This window comes from Acinonyx jubatus, chromosome A2 (genome assembly GCF_027475565.1).
Source record: "Acinonyx jubatus isolate Ajub_Pintada_27869175 chromosome A2, VMU_Ajub_asm_v1.0, whole genome shotgun sequence".
NCBI lineage: Eukaryota > Metazoa > Chordata > Mammalia > Carnivora > Felidae > Acinonyx > Acinonyx jubatus.
In genome coordinates this window covers 72,403,512-72,419,020 of record NC_069383.1, presented here as the reverse complement: position 1 = coordinate 72,419,020, position 15,509 = coordinate 72,403,512, and the positions used below count along the sequence as shown (strand labels likewise).

General features: G+C 37.3%; 1 protein-coding gene across 3 annotated transcripts in view; it reads left to right on the top strand.

Moving 5' to 3' along the window:
• Positions 1 to 15,509, top strand: part of ANKIB1 (ankyrin repeat and IBR domain containing 1) — a 145,200-nt gene that overhangs the window by 148 nt on the left and 129,543 nt on the right. The gene's annotated exons all lie outside the window — the stretch shown is intronic.

Below are 15,509 nucleotides of genomic sequence, written 5' to 3'. Positions count from 1 at the left end.
GCTTCACCATACGAATGTGTTTGAGATTATCTCAACCCTTTTTGGGCTCTGAGTTCGGCGCTGCCTAGTCCACGCCCTCCCGGGTCTCTTACAAATGTGTCTCCTTCCTCTTGTGGAGGATTGTACCTCTGCCTGTCCCCATCCTTGAATAGGCAACAGCCTCTGTTGGTCCCATGGGGCTTTTCTCCCAGTGAATTTGCAAGTCTCCGTGGCACGTCCCATCCTCGTCCAGATGCAGTTCCTTGTCCCTCTGTCCTCAAAGATCTGTGTTCTCCCCCTTTTTCTATCTGTATCCCAGACCTCGCAGCCTCCCCCGCCCATCCTTTAAGACGTGGAAAGCCACGGGTTGGGCAAATCTCGTGAGCTAGAGGGTCTTGAGTGGATGGGTGAAAGTGCTCTGTAAGGTTGTGATGGGTGGAGATAGGTGCAGATAGCTCTATTGGACCTTTATTTTTGCAGCGTCTGCCACCAAAACAAAAGGATGGGTCTCTCCTGGACCTTCATTTCTCACCGTAACTGTGTATAGGCTCTTTTCTGTGCATTACTGTTTGAGTCGCAGGAGATTGGAACTACAGCTGTAATTAAGCATCTTCTAAGGAGGTTTTAAGAATTAGTCTCAAAAGCTCTATTCACACGGAATTTGCATATTAAACAATCTTGTATTGGAATGAAGACCCTTTCCAGAAGAGCTTTGCTAGTAGATCTAAGAAATGAACGTAAAAACAAAAGTCTGATGTTTCAAATATGTTTTTTCATGTCTTTAAGTAATTTTTAGTGTTTTGGATTTACATTTAGTTCTTAATTTATGAAGTATGTGTTTGTGCTTGTTGAAATAAATTTTGTATTGGAAAGTTTTGCATTGTCAGTGATTAAAAAAAGTGATTTTTAAAGATCATGTCAGATTGTATTGGTAAGATATTATTTTAAGTCCTTAATTCTAGAGAGACCCATTTTTACTGATTTGGATCAGCCACCTACAGATATTACACATTTTGGCCCCTATGACCTTACTGCTTCTTAGTTAAAAAATAAACGAAATGTTTATTTCCAGATTTCCGGCTAAGCATTTTTTCTCTTCAAAATTTAGTTTGCTTTCTAAACTGCCACTGCAGAACTTTCCAGAAATTAGATTAAAAAATAATTGTAATATTGTCAGTGGCCTTCATGCTTTTGACACTTTACAGGGCACTGCAGGAAGCAAATAATAATTTAAGAATAATTTTTCTCTGCATATTTCAGGTTCCTTGTTACTATTCTGTAAACTGTTCTGTAATGTAAACTGGTAGCTTTGTCATTTTTTTTTTCCTGAAGACATAGTCATTTTGTTAGGAAAGGTAGATGTGTTTAATGATGATTTTTATTGTTGTTTTCAAAACCTTCTTCCAGCAATTGATTTTGGATTATTATTTGATTTGTAACTTCACATTGTTCACAGATTTTAGTTTGAAGTAGGCTCAGGAGATGTAGCTCCAGCTGTCTGTCTAGAAGTGTACTTTACTGGCTTGTTTCAGAATCAAGCACTGAGTATATTATTAAAGACGTGATTTGCTTTGCATAAAATTGATCAGTTTCCAATAAAAGTGAGGTGATGGGCCATAACTTAGAAAAGCCTTTTTTTTTTTTAAAAAAGTCTATTGATCCCTATTATCTTTGGAAATAGAGTGGGGAAGATAGGACTGTATTTTCGTATTATACTTTTCTCCTTGCCAGCTGCACTGAGAATTTAGAGTTTTCAGTATGAAAATGTTGCAAAACCATGCAGATTGTGCCATAAGGATGAGCTCTAACAGGTGGCTGCTGAGACAAGGGAGAAAAGTTCGTTAGCTACTCTTTTGTATTCCGGTAGCACTGCTCACTTTTGAGAGTTGATTTTCAAGATGAACTTGTGAAAGTGAAATATGTATATTTACAATGTACTTGTAAGTAAAAGTTCCGAGGTAATTTTTCTGTATAAATAGATGGAAAAACTTGAATTAAGCTTATCTGATTCTCCTTGAATGGAATTTAGAAAATATTCCTCAGTGCCTTGGGTGCTTTTTCACTCTTTGAGGATGGATACAACAGTTATTTAGATGAAATTTAAAAATACTTTTCTTTTTTTATTTATTTTTATTAAAAAAAATTTTTTTTAATGTTTACTATTTTTGTGAGGGAGACAGAGACAGAGAGCAAGCAGGGAAGGGGCAGAGAGAGAGGGAGACACAGAATTGGAAGCAGGCTCCAGGCTCTGAGCTCGCGGCATAGAGCCCAATGCGGGGCTCGAACTCACAGACGGTGAGTTCATGACCTGAGCTGTAGTCGGCTGCCCAACCGACTGAGCAAACTAGGTGCCCCTAAAAGTACTTTTCTATAATATTAGACTTCATATGTGACACATTTGCCAAAACAGACTTGAGAGTGACTCTGTTATTATTTAAAAAGCCAGTCAGAGGAGTTTCTATGCATGGTTCTGAAAATGTTTCTGTATTTTCTTTATTTTCTCAAAGTGACTTGCTTAGGGAATAGTAATTCTTGGACTGTAAGCTTATTTTTCAGACAATCTCAGGCTACCTCTTTTTTTCTTTTACAGATAACTTCCTTTCATACTCACTTCATGTCAGTAAACCTTTATTGAATGCCTACTTTGTGTGCCAGGCACTATGTTAGATTCCGGGACTACAAGTTTAAGTAAGAACTCCTTTCCTTATCGAATTTGTCAGTCTAGATTCTATCCATCTGCCTTTATAGACATCTCTAATAGGTTTTGAAGTCACTTCACCATATTTCAGGCTTGTTTCACATCATTTCTATGAGAATAAACACATTTAATGCCATTTACTGAGTGCTTGACTCACACTAGCCACCATGCTAAATGCTTTATATACATAATTTCATTCAATTCGTATAACAGTCATAAGAAGTGTTTTATCTCCATTTAAAAACCATACAGATTCTGATTTATAGTAATACTGAATGTTGTTTTACTTGTAATATGCTAGATTCCTCCATCAGGAAAAGAAGTTGTAATATAGATATAGCAATTTTTAATTCTCTAATGCTTTGAATAGAAAAATTCTCATTTCATAAGGTATTAATATCTTTTATTTTCTAAAGCAGATGAGTTATGTACTATAAATATAATTTTCAGTAGTTATTGAAACCTTCGAAAAGATAATTTGGAAGTTCATTATGGTTAATTGTATTATAGATCTTCAGGTACATAACTTCTTTTTTCTTCTAGTTTAGCAATGGGATCAACAGCTTATAAAATGTACCAAAAAAATTCTCCAGGAAAGATAGGATGTTGAGCTATATGAAATCTATTCAGCTTTTTAAGTTTTGAGTTTAACTTTGACAACTGTCTGATGTCTTGAAGGTTTGAATACATTTCAGTGAAAATGTATTCCTTCAGGTTTAAAAATCTTTAAATATATATGGTTTATCCTAATGATTTAATATAGTTCTATCTAATCATTTTCCAAAGCCTCACTTTTTTTTAATGTTTATTTATTTATTTTGAGAAAGGAGAAATGGGCCAGAGAGAGAGGGAGAAAGAGAATACCAAGGAAGTTCTGCATGGTCAGTGCAGAGCCCAACACGGTACACGGGGCTCAGTCTCTTGAATTGTGAGACCGTGTGACCTGAGCTGAAATCAAGAATCTGATGCTTAACCTACTGAGCCACCAAGACTTTCCTAACATTAAAAAAAAAAAGCGTTTTTTTTTTTAATGTTTTTATTTTTGTGAGAGAAAGAGCGTGCACACAAGCAGGGAGGGGCAGAGAGAGAGAGAGAGAGAGAGAGAGATGTAGAGGATCTGAAGCAGCTTCTGTGCTGGCAGCACAGAGCCTGATGCAGGGCTCAAACTCATCAACCATGAGATCATGACCTGAGCTGAAGTCAGATGCTTAATCAGCTGAGCCATCCACACGTCCCACCCTCGCATTTTTTTTTTTTAAAGATGATCTTCCACTGTCCATTGTTTTCTCCAAAAACCTCACTTCTATTCTAAACATTTTATTCTGGTTTTGTTTGCATGTTTGGTTTGGTTTGTTTTTACCATAAACTCCCAACAGTTTGCCATTCTTTAAGTTAAGGCCTTTGCTACTGGTTACACATTCTTCTGTTTTTAGGACTATAGAGCAGATAATCCTCCTTCAAGTTCCTAAGAAAGATAATCCTTGCTGTTTTCCTGTTCTCAGACGTATTTTCACTTGACATAGACAGTTTTTCCCTTTCAGTGTAGCAGAATTCTTGTTACTCAGGTCACTGTTTTCTGATTAGAACAATGTTGAGAATTCCTGTCCCAGTATATAATAGTGACTAAATTATAAATGCATTAGGTGTTAGGACCATAAAGATGAGTAAGTCAAGATTCCTTTCCTCATTGAACTGTAAAATGCCTGTTGAAAATCCACGAAGAGAGGAAACTTCATTTAAAAACTCAATGATGCTCTTTTCCAAATAAGCCTAAAAACATTGTCCTCCTTCTTAACCTATCCCCTCAGAGTATTATAAAGGAAAGTATGTAAATAAACATATTAGGCCAGGGTTTTTATTCTGTTTTCTGGCCTCTGGCAGAAAAAAGTGATTTACAGAAAAGGTAACTTTCTCTGACTTGCAGAAAGATGCCAGAAGATAGCAAAGAACTCCTGTATTCCCTTCCCTCAGATTTCACCATTGTTAATATTTTACTGCATTTCTTTTATTGCCGGTCCTCTGTTTCCATACATAATGCTACATACGTGTGTATATATGTGTGTAAAAATATATATATATATATGTATATTTATCCTGTATTAGTCTTTTTCTAAACATTTTGGAGCAAGCAGCAGATATGGTGTCCCAGCATCTGTAAACACTATAGTGTCTATTTTTCAAAAACAAGTTACTCTGTTATATAACCAACATATAACTCTCTAAATCAGAAAATAAGCATTGGTACAACACTACCATCTAGTGCAAAGAACCAATTTATATTTCATTGACAATCCGAGCAATATCTCATTCTTTTCTGGTCCAGGATTCTGTTCAGGAATACATTTTACATTTAGTTGTCATGTTTCTTCAGACTTCTTCAGCTTCATTTTTCCCTGTCTTTCCTGTCCTTGACAGTTTTAGGAAGCACAGGCCCTACATTCTGTATGACCCTCAGCCTAGGTTCATGTAATATTTCCTCGTGACTCCAATCAGTTCATGCATTCCTGGCCAGGAATACCACAGAAATAGGTCTGTCCCCTTCTTAGCGCATTGCATCCAGAGGCATATGATGTCAAACCTTGCCACTGTTGGTGATTAAAACCTTGATCATATTGAAATCCTTTTGCATTTGATCAGTATTTGTGGAGAGGTATTCCAAAATTATGCCAGCATCTTGTTTCTCATCAGACATCTGTACTACTAGCCTTAATGTGGGTATCAGTGAAGGCTCTCACCTTAATTAACCACTTACATGATGATTGCCAAATGATATTCCTCTATTTCTATTATTCCTTCTACTTGTATTAGTTGGTATTTTTTTGTAAGGTGGAACATTCCTTTCTCCCCCAGTTGTGTATTAAATCAGTAAGGACTCATGGATTTCAATTTTATTTAATTTGTTGTGATTTGTTACTATTATTACTTACTTTGCTGTTTAAATTGTTCCTGACTTAACCCATGGGAGCCCCTTCAAGCTGGCTTATTTGCCTATTTATCATTCTCCTATCTCATTCATTCTGCATTTCTGGCAGAACATGCTGTTCCTTGTTCATTCTGTACTTTGCCTGGTCTAGCCCTGGAATCAGCCATATCTCCAAGGAGCCCTGTTTGGTCTTTGTCATTGTTGTTTGTTTTTGTAAAAGACAGTATTTAAAAACAAAGATTTAGGGGCTTAGGGGCACGTGGGTGGCTCAGTCGGTTAAGCGTCCGACTTCAGCTCAGGTCATGATCTCACAGTCCGTGAGTTCGAGCCCCGTTTCAGGCTCTGTGCTGACAGCTCAGAGCCTGGAGCCTGCTTCGAATTCTGTGTCTCCCTCTCTCTCTGCCCCTCCCCTGCTCATACTCTGTCTCTCTCTGTCTCAAAAATAAATGAAAACATTAAAGAAAATTAAAAAAAAAAGATTTAGGGGCTTAGTGTGCTCTTGCTTTCTGGGGTGTCATTACTTATAGGGACTAGGAAATGTGTGACTACGCAAGTATGGTTTGCATACATGCACACATATGTAATACATACATATATATCCATAATTTTTTCTGTATCTAGGTGTATATTTTATAAAACCATAAGTTCGTCCCTGTACTTCCAATTCCAGTCTAATACTCCAGGATTTTTCTCACCTTCTTTCTTTCCATGTTTATAAATGCCTTCTCGGGGCGCCTGGGTGGCTCAGTCGGTTAAGCGGCTGACTTCGGCTCAGGTCATGATCTCATGGTCCGTGAGTTCGAGCCCCGCGTCGGGCTCTGTGCTGGCAGCTCAGGGCCTGGAGCCTGCTTCTGTTTCTGTGTCTCCCTCTCTCTCTGCCCCTCCCCCATTCGCACTCTCTCTCTGCCTTTCAAAAATGAATAAATGTTAAAAAAATAAGTAAATAAATAAATAAATGTCTTCTCTGGCAGTAAGAAACTTGGCTTCACATTAGCTTCAATATAGTTATCATTTGCCCAGTTGTTTGACTTGCTCAGTATGTTACCATTCTCCCTGCCATGTAGATCATCTTCTACCACCCTCCATCATTGACCACTGGGCCTGCTGGCCTGTGCTTTTTTTGTGGATCTGCAACCACTAACTGGGCCCACAATTCTGTGCAGCTCCGTGTCTCCATACAACACCCATTTTATCCTTGCCTCCAGCCTGTTGACTCACACCTCTGCTGGCCTTCCTAACATGCCCTCAGTGCCCTTTATCTTCAGGCAGCATGCAGACTACTTTGCATGGCCCAGTTTTTCATTTGTTAATTTTTAAGTATATTTCCAGGATATCTGAACATACATATATATCATGAAATATATATATATAGTTTTCCCACATAGAAATGATAACATACTATATTAAATGTTCTATGCTTTGTTTTTAACGATTGTATGGTATTCCATTGTGTGTGTATACATCCAGACACACGCGCACACACGCACGCACGCGCGCACACACAAACACACACACACACCCCTACCTACCTATGGCAGAATGATTAATGACCATAAATTCCTTCCATCCTGGCAGGCATTCCCCTTTGCATTGTGGCTTTGCTGCTTCTCCTGTCTGGAAGCAGAATCTGTTTCTCCATCTCTTGAGTCTTGCTGACCTTGTGATTTGCTTTGAACGATGAATATGGTGGAAGTGATGTGTAAGAGCTGGAGCTTAGTCCTTAGGAGGCCTTCAAGAGATGATTTCCTGCAGCTGCCATATAGGGAAGCTGGGCTAGCCTACTGGAGGATGAGAGGTCTCTTGGAAGAGAACCTAGACTCCCTAGTGGACAGCATTACCAGCAAACATGAAAGTGGACTCACTTGGATCTGCTTGCTCAGCTGACATTTTAGCTGAATGCACTCAGAGAAGAACCCACAGAAGACCCAGAGGTGAAACCAGCAAAAAAACCAAAAAACAAAAAACAACAAAAAACTGCCCAGCCAAACTACATAATTGTGAGATAAAACATAATTGTTTTGAGGCATTAAGTTTAAGGTGTAGTAATAGATATCTGAAACCATATCTGTGTTCATTTTGGACATCTAGGTTGTCTCTAGTCTTCTATTATGAACAGTATTGCAGTGAGTATCTTATACCTAGTACGTGTCATTTTAATTTTAACAAATAATGCCAAGGGTGCCTGACTGGCTTAGTAGAGCATGTAGCTCTTGATCTTGGGATTGTAAGTTCAAGCCCCATGTTGGGTGTAGAGATTGCTTAAATAAATAAACAAGAAAGAAAGAAAGGAAGGAACAGGAAGGGAGGGAAAGAGAGAGAGAGAAAGAAAAGGAAAGTCAGATTATTTTTCAGTAATGTTGATGCAGTTCTTATTGCCATCATTAATGACTGAGAATATTTCCCCTACAAACTAAACATTGCTGATTTTTGTTTTTGGCAATAAAATTAGTAAAAAAAAAAAAAGTTTCTTGTGGTACTTAATTCTGTATTTGATTAACTATTTCTGAAGCTGACCATCCTTTGTTCTATTTGTTGGTCCTTCTGATTTTTCAGTTCTATGAATTCCTTATTCATATCTTTACTCATTTTTTCCTATTGGATTTTTTTCTTACCAATTTTTTTGTTTTCTTTGATATGTTATGAATGTAATCCTTTAGCTTTGTTTGCAAATATGTTTTGTCAGTCTGTCTTTTGTTTTTAGTCTTAGTTTATGGCATCATTTGCCATACATTTGTTTTTTTGTATTTCATATAATCATTGGTGTCTGTCTTTTTCCTCTGTGGCTTCTGCTGTTCTGTCTTGAGACTATCTCTCTCCTATCCTAGGTAATTTAAGCTTTTTCCTAAATTAAATTTTCTCCTAACTTTATATTGTCTTTCCTATCAATTAAGAATCATGTTCAATTGCTCTAAAAAGCTTATAAAAAGAGTGGTATAAATAAATTAGGGGTATCATTTTCCTTAAGTAATGAGAAATTAGAAACAGGCTGTCCAGAGCTGTTATGGTGGTTCCATAATGCTATCAGGAATTCAGGCTCATTTGTCTTTCTGGTTCAGTCATCTGTAGCAGGTGCATGCCAACTTTTGGTCCCAGGATGGCATTCCAGGCTGAGAAGCAACTTTTTTGTGTTTCTTCTCTTATCATTCATTGCTCTGCTTATTTTTACTGAGGATCAAATCCAGTTTGGTGACTATAATTTCTGGGGATGAGGCCAGCACAAAGCAGGTCCCCTGATAATAACAAGTTCTTGTGAAATATTTTCTCTGTTCTTTGAAAGTAATAATGCTCATTTTGTCTTCTTTGTCATAATAAATGTATGTACAGAATAAGGCACCAGAATCTTTTTCTTTAACCTACTAGACAGCTATGGTTTTTTCCCCCCAAAATTATTTATAGACAGACAGGGAAATAAACATGATTATATTATCAAATTGGAAACTAATGATTTTGAGAACATTGGACTTTATCATTATGTTCAATAAATAATATTAGTTAAAGGTGTTTTATGTGTCAGTAACTATGATAAACAGTGCATATAAAACTCAGTACAGTGTGACCCTTGTCCCCAAAAAGTTTACAGATAATTGGAGAAGCAGAATAAACACTTCTAGTATTAGTAGATACTAGATAGTAGATAGTAGATACATTTCTAGTACATATTCAGTATTAGATGGTAAGTTGGGTGTATTATCAAGTTAGGGAGGCAGGACATCTAACTATGTTAGTTAAGAGTTGAGGAACTGTGGCTTTTGAGACCTGAATGACTGGTAGAAGTTAGCCTATTAAAGAGGAGCATGTTAGGGTCATGGGAAGAACATTCCAGGAGCTTCAGTAATTCAGAAGTGGGCCTGAGTTATAAGAGATAGGGTAGGATGAGATAAATTCTGGTTTGGGCAGAGACTTTCCCTTAATTCCTTAAAGGCTATGAGCCTTGGGAAAGTTTTAAAATGGAATTGGACAAAATCAGATTTGTCTTTTGATAAAGGTAAGCTAGTTGTAGTTGAGGGGGAGGGTGCTTTAGGGAGTGGAATCTGGAAGCAAGGGCACTTATTAGGAGTTTTATCTGATATATTAAAATCTATTCCATATTAGGGCTATCTGGCTGGCTCCGTCAGTAGAACATGTAACTCGCAGCATCGTGAGTTTGAGCCCCATGTTGGGCAGGGAGCTTACTATAAAAAATAATAAAATCTATTCCATATTAAATATCTGTTGAACACCTATGTGGATATGATTTGAGTGATACAGAGATATATAAAATGTACTTCCTGTTCTCAAGATGTTTATATTTTAAAATAACTAAAAACTTAAATATATCAACAATGTAAGGCAGAATGCTAATATTATGGCTTCTGTCCTTTAAAATGAGGGCAACTAAGGACTAGAAATAAAACGTGAACTCAGTAGATCTTCATGGCTCCAAAGCTCATATTCTTTCCACGTGGAAGGCTGTGCTACCTTCCACAACACTTATTTCCCCTTAACTTATTTATCAGAATGTTGCTTGTAAGTTACCGCAGAACCCTTGTGAAATAAGATTAGAGTACAATTAAAATGGTTTTCAGCTTGGGGCGCCTGGGTGGCCCAGTTGGTTAAGTGTCCATCTATTGATTTCAGCTCAGGTCATGATCTCATAGTTTGTGAGTTACAGCCCCGCCGTCAGGCTCCTCAATGGCAGTGCAGAGCCTGTTTAGGATTCTCTCTCTCCCTCTCTCTGCCCTTCCCCAGTTCATGCACTCTCTGTGTATCTCAAAATAAATAAATAAAACTTTAAACAAATTTTTTTTAATTTTATTTAAATTTTATTTTTTTTAAATCTACATACAAATTAGCGTATAGTGCAACAATGATTTCAGGAGTAGATTCCTTAGTGCCCCTTGCCCATTTAGCCCATCCCCCCTCCCACAACCCCTCCAGTAACCCTCTGTTTGTTCTCCATATTAAGAGTCTCTTATGTTTTGTCCCCCTTCTTGTTTTTATATTATTTTTGTTTCTCTTCCCTTATGTTCATCTGTTTCGTCTCTTAAACAAAATTTTTAAAATAAATTTAAAAAATGGTTTTCAGCTTGGGGCACAGAGTATCAAAGGAGCTACACTCTAGTTGTCTCCAGGCAGTCTCTGTGTTGAATGGGGTATAACCAGGAAGGTAAGTGTTGGTCAGAAAAACTGCCACATTATCTGAATGAAATAGTGTAAACAGTCTTGAGATTCATTTCTGGGAAATTTAGTATTGAACTGATAGGACAGTGGAGGACAAGATTCTGGTGCGTGCGGCATGCCACCTCACTAGATAGCTGCAGAGTGTTCCTATTAATGTTAAGGGTCCTTTTCTCCAGTTAGTATATAGAGCACAAAATGAGAAAAAGGCATCACTTTTGCAAGGAAATAAAGCAGTGATGGGTTTCTTTGTTTCAAGTTTATTTATTTATTTTGAGAGAGAGAGCAATGTGCGCAAGTGGGGAGGGGCAAAGAGGGAAGGGGAGTAGAAAAATCCCAAGCAGGCCCTTGCTGTCGCTGTCAGCATGGAGCCCGGTTCAGGGCTGGAATTCACAAACCTTGAGATCATGACCTGAGCCAAAACCCAAGAGTTGGATGCTTAACCAGCTTAATCAGCCAGGTTGCCCCATCAATGATGGTTTTTGATGATGTATTTATTTGTATTTCCAGAAAACAGTTGGAAAAGTAAAGATTATCTTGTATTTCTTTCAGTCTTTCTAATGCCTTACTTATTTAAATCTGTTAGAGGAGCTATTTTGACTCAGTCCAGGTAGAGATGACTGGAGACGATAATTTTATCCTTTGGTGTCTGTCCACCTCTGTTAGGATGTACTTGCCATGTAATGTCTGTAGGCCCCAATTTTCTTACTTGTAAGTTGATACACTTGGATAAATACAGTTGATACTTGAATAACATGGATCTGAACACAGGCCCACTTATATGTGGATTTTTTGGGATAAATACAGTAAAGTTCTATAAATGTGTTTTTCTTATGATTTTCTTAATAGCATTCTCTTTTTCTCTAGCTTACTGTATGGCAAGAATACAGTATATAATACATATAACGTATGAAATATGTGTTAATCAGAGTGCCTGGGTGGCTCAGTCTGTTAAGCTTTGGACTTCAGCTCAGGTCATGATCTCACGGTTCATGAGTTCAGGCCTCGCTTTTGGGCTCTCTGCTGTCAGCGCAGAGCCTGCTTCAGATCCTGTGTCCCCCCCGTCTCTCTTTGCCCCTCCCCTGCTCTCTCTCAAAAAAAAATAAACATTTAAAAAATACATTATTTTTAAAAATATGTGTTAATCAACTTTATATTGAGGCTTTCAGTCAACAGAAGGTTGTTAGTAATGTTTTGGGGGAATCAAAAGTTATATGTGGATTTTTGACTGTAGGGTCAGCACCCCAACTTCCATGTTGCTTAAGGGTCAACTGTAATCTTAGAGTATTTCTTGCTCTGAAATGTGACTTGACATCTACAGAATTACTTTAAAAGTTAGTGTATGATATTCTGATTGAAAAAAAATTACCTTTTCTATAGAGTAAGGAGGACTAGGAAGAAAAGATAGAAGTTGTACTGAGAACTTGGTATCCTAGGATGGAGAAAAACAAATTCAGAGGGAGGTGTTACTTCTGATTTTTTAACTATTCACAATCTTTGAATGTGGCGTAAATGCCAGATTCATGCAGTGAAAGTGCAAAGTAGTAAGATTCTTATGCTCAAGGATTATAGCCTAGCAGGCTTTTCAATTGATATTCATTGAGAGAATTGATCCCTAATGTTCTGAGCTAGAAGTTCACAAAGTTTAAAATGTTTTGGAATCACTGGGAGGGCTTGTTAATGCACAGATCGCTGGCCTCACCCCCAAAGTTTCTGATTCAGTCAATTTGGGGTGAAACCTGAGAGTTTTCACTTCCAGTAATGTCTCAGGTGCTGCTGATGTTCCTGGCATCTATTGTATGAAATTAATTTATGTCTCTCTTAGGCCCTTAAAATAGTACTAGTTGTATAGAAGCAGTGGAAGAATTTTAAAAACTGTTCCTCAAATCATTTTTCTGTGTCCAGAGCTCTTTATTTTTTTAATGTTTATTTATTTTTGAGAGAGAAAGAGAGAGCAGGGAGGGGCAGGGAGAGAGGAAGACACAGACTCCCGAGCAGGCACAAAGCCCAACATGGGGCTCGAACTCAATGAACCATGAACATGACCTGAGTCAAAATCAGGAGTCAGACGCTTAACCAACAAAACTACACAGGCGCCCTGTCTCCAAAGTTCTTTAGATGAGGAACTCTGATGGGAGAGATAAAATGAAGGAAATTTACTATAATTCCAAATCTTATCTTATAAGAGAAGGTAAACACATAGCTGTATGGACATAAGATTAATAGGTGCAGGAAGGATCGGAGTGGGGAAAAAGCAGGTTTCAAGTCCATTTACTTAGGAACTTCTCTTATCCATCTGCTATTTAGAATATGATTTAAAGAGACCTCTCTTCATTTGGAATTTTGTGCCCTTAAACCTAGGTCATATCAACTACATGTCAAGGACCAGTTTTAAATAGAGTATGTACCATAATGTCAGTGTGCCAATGCATAACCTAAAAGTCATATAGCTTAAAGGTCTGAATGATTCCTTTCACTACCTTCCTTTTTTATACCCTTTACTCCTTGATGTTGTTTGTTTTCTCCCTAATTGGATTTCTGGCTTCTATTTTTGAATCATTTTTAACATGTATATACTAAATAACTTATAAGTCATTAGTTTCTATTAGATTGGCAGGAGAAAAATCTCAGTATTTTAAAGTTGGGAAAATATGTATAGAAAATGTCAGTGGGTTTATATTTAATATTAAATTACTTACACAAATAGTATACAATCTATACATTGTTAACTTCCAAACTGTATCTTTAGCCCAGACTTCTCTCCTGAGGTTCACATTGTATATCCTCTTGCCTACCTGACATCTTGTAGGCCTCTCAAATGTAGTATGCTCAATTTTAAGCAGATTCCCCACCTTCCCACTCACATTTTCACCTCCTGCAATCATCCCTTCTCAGTAATGGTAATTCCAGCCTTCTAGGTGTTCAGGCCAAGAACCGTGGAGTCATTCTTATCTTCCTCTTCTCCCTCACTCCTACTTCCCATCTGTCAGCAAATTCCATCCTTACCTTCAGAGTACATCCAAAATCTGATCAAATATTCACACCACCTCCACTGCTACCTCCCAGGTCCAAGCTACCATCAACTTTTACTTGGATTACTGCAGCTACTTCCTAAGTAGTCTTCCTGCTTCTAGCATTGCTGCCTCTCCCCTTAGTCTTGTAGATAGCCAGCCAGGGTGATCCTGTTAAATCTAAGTCAAGTCTTTCATTCCTCTCCTAAAAACCCTCCAGTGGTTTTTCTTTTCTTTTTTCTTTTTACCTAGCAATTTACGATGACCCTTTAAGACCCTCAGAAGTCTGTCTGCCCTGTTACTTTTCTTGACTTCATATCCTACTCCTTTCTTCCTCAGTGTACACTACAATAATACTGGCCTCTTTTCTGTTCCTTGAATGTATTGAGCACGCTCCTTTCACTGCCTATTTCCTCTGCCTGGAATATTATAATTGGAATTAATAAAATATTACCTATTTTACTCAAATGTTACATTCCCTAATCGTCCTTTGAATAATTACAGCATCCCAAAACCCATCCCCTTCTTGGCTTTGTTGTTGTTGTTGTTGTTGTTGTTGTTGTTGTTAAAATAACATCTTACACGAATATGTTGTAAACTCCATGGGGACAGGGATTTTAGTTTATTTTGTTTTGTTGTATTTTCCTACTTGTCTGGCAAATGGTAGGTGCTCAGTAAATATCTGTGGCATGAATTATGATTTTATCTGCCTGAGGAGTGTGCCTTTTCTTTGAAAAATGCACCTGATAATCATGTGCTTCTAGCATAGACTACGAATCATTGACTTCCAATACTTATTATTCGGCTTGTCCCATTTCTAAAAATGACATATCCTATGCTTCTCTTGTTCAATTTGAAATTACTGTTTGTTTTTTATTGCAACATACAATTTGCATAAATTGTAGTTCCTAAATTCATGTATTATCTTGGGGAATAATTAAGTATTCTTTAATCCTTTGTAAAGTATATGAATTATTCATTGTTCTTGGATATGGTGTTTCTTAACAGTCATAGTGATATTTTGGTATGCATCTTGCTTTTACATGACTATCATGATTTATAACTGTATACCATAGCTTCTTTCGTATTATTTAAGAAAGGTCAATACCTGTTCCCTTGTAAATCTGGATTGAGAGTACTTGGTCCTTTTTTGATTTTTGAGAGAGTTTTGTAGGTCTTAATGTTGTTTGTGTAGCCAGTGCTTAATAACTATCGGATCAGTTAGGTCCCACAGACATACTTCGTTCTCTTACTCATTTTCTCGTGGCTCAAAAAGACTTGAATTTTATGTACCTGCTATGGAGGTCATACATGTTAGATTTTTCATTTCAGGTATTGTGCCTTATTATCAGGTCATGTTTTGAATCATGTCCTCTAACTTTTCAGTCTGAAAGGATCATTGAAGCACTTATGTTCATTCAGTTTTCCATTTCTTCAGGATGCAGGAAAGCATGGCTCAAATCTCAATTCTTCATGTCTTTTTTAGGTGTTAAATTCTTTTAGGTGTTAAAGACTTATATTCTTATGTCCTTCATTATTTCATTAAGATATGTGGAATATAAAATGAATTAGAAAACATTAAGTCAAATACATAGGACTCAGTTTCTTATTTTCTGATGTTGGAGAGTTTCCAGTCTCAGACTGGGGCTGTGATTTGGACAGCAGGAACAAACATGAGGAAGCCCTTAGCCTTAATTATATTTCATTGCTATGGCAATAGAATGTGATAGAATCTTAATGC